This window comes from Paramormyrops kingsleyae, chromosome 4 (genome assembly GCF_048594095.1).
Source record: "Paramormyrops kingsleyae isolate MSU_618 chromosome 4, PKINGS_0.4, whole genome shotgun sequence".
NCBI classification, from domain to species: Eukaryota; Metazoa; Chordata; class Actinopteri; order Osteoglossiformes; family Mormyridae; genus Paramormyrops; species Paramormyrops kingsleyae.
This window is the reverse complement of record NC_132800.1, coordinates 17,271,680-17,273,680: the sequence shown is the minus strand read 5'-3', so window position 1 is coordinate 17,273,680 and position 2,001 is coordinate 17,271,680. Positions and strand designations below refer to the sequence as shown.

Below are 2,001 nucleotides of genomic sequence, written 5' to 3'. Positions count from 1 at the left end.
GCACTTTGCCTTTTTTATATGTGACATAAAACATCCATCCATCCATCCATCCATCTTCTCCCACTCATCCAAGTCCAGGCCACATGAGCAGCAGTCTGAGGAGGAATGCCCGGACCTCCCTCACCCTGGTACCTCCTCCGGCTCTGCTGTTGGATTACCTCCAGGTGTCTGCGGTCGGCCCATGGGTCTCCTCATAGATGCCCAATTCACTTCAACTGGTTCCTTTCATTGTGGAGGAGCATTACCTCTACTCTGAGCTCCTCCGAAAGGTCCGAGCTCCTCACCCTATCTCGAAGGCTGAACCTAAGACGCTTGAACTCCTTCAATTAAGGGAGTAACTCATCCCCCACCTGGAGAGGGCAATCCACCCTTTTCCAGTGAAGTACCATGACCTCAGACTAGGAGGTGCTGACCCACATAACTGCCCCAGTGCCTGCTGCAGCTCACAGCCCAACAGCCAAAGATCTGCCAAAAGCAAAAACGTGACCCTGAGGCACCTAAACCGGACCCCCTCCACCCCTTGGCTGCACTTGGAAACTCTGCCCATAAAGGCCATGAATTGCCATAAAACATTTAAAGGTATTAAAGGTGCCACTGTAGTGTCTGAGCTCCTACTAGTAAAAGTATAATGTTTAAAATGTCAACAATGAAGATGTGTTTGAGTTAAATAGTTTTTCTCTGCAATCAAATAAGAATTTTATGAAGTTTGAAAATGTGTGTGATAGTGGACATATAGAGAGATAACACACTGGGCAATACTGATGCATATCACAGCTGCACATTTCAGGGTGTTTCCCACACATGTGAGACTGTCACATGGTTTAAAAATCCCCAGAAAATCAGTCTTCGGTGGAATGGGAACCTCATCCACAGCCAGGGGAAGCCTGTATGCAGTCTGGACCTCGTGGCGCAATGGTAGCGCGTCTGACTCCAGATCAGAAGGTTGCGTGTTCGAATCACGTCGGGGTCAGCTTTTGAAGCTTATGTGTCGGTTAGAAGACTATGATTGTAACAGAAATGGCCGGTGTGTACACAGGTCTTTGGGGTAACCTTCAAGTCAGCTGTTCAAACCCAGGTGTGAGGACTCTTCAGCCAATCAGTCCCCTAATTAATGACCTAATTAGGGAGTTGCAGCAAAAACCCACATACCCAATAGCCCTTCCTGAATAAGATAGTTCACCCCTGGATTAAGAGATCTCCAGTTAGCAGAGTTTGACCGTTGCAAGGCCATTAACCCCAGGGAATGGCTGTCCATGCTTTCTGAGTAAGACTTGCCTTGCACTAAAGCATACAAAAATAAATGAATGTTTGCATTTTGAGGCCTTCAGTTAAAGGTGGACACACACACACACACATAGGAAGTTTGCAAAACCATCTCACGTTTGCTTTATTTATGTATAATGACCCTAGTATTGTAACACAGAGATCATTTTTATATTATGATTTCTGATGATGAGTATGAGGTGGATGGTGGTGTGTGGCTGCTGTGTTGTGAGCAGAAGGTTGTTATTTCAAATCCTGCGCTCAGTAGAGGGATGTCATTGTTGGGACACTGAGCAGCGCCTTTAACCCCCTACTGTGCCAGAGAAAGAGTGACCCTGCTTCCTGAATTGTGCGTTGCTTTGTATGAAAGTGTCTGCAAAATAAATTAATGTTATAGTGGTGCTAGTTTAGTTTAGCTTATAGCTTTGCTTATATAACAGCAAGCAGTGATTCAGGCCTCCATTTATTTGTATGTTACATTTACATGTATGTAACAGTTTTATTAGGCCAACCTTGTAAATAGTTTTTAGGGTTTGCAGACATCACAATGCTTTTGATGTAGCTAATTTAAGGTTTATAATGGAATAATATGGATTTGCCGTAAGGTAGTTTGCACGAGCTTGAGAATCTGAAAGCCTGAGTGTCACGCCAGGCGCGTGAGATTTGGTAACCCTGAAAACGTACGTTTTTTAATTGTTTGACCTGAGTCGATTTATATAAAAAATAACTTCATACAGT

At 44.3% G+C, this 2,001-nt stretch overlaps 1 non-coding gene across 1 annotated transcript; it reads left to right on the top strand.

Moving 5' to 3' along the window:
- Positions 1 to 898: 898 nt before the first annotated feature.
- Positions 899 to 970, top strand: trnaw-cca (transfer RNA tryptophan (anticodon CCA)). Its single transcript has one exon. It is a non-coding gene; the product is annotated as a tRNA-Trp (tRNA).
- The last annotated feature ends 1,031 nt before the right edge of the window (positions 971 to 2,001 follow it).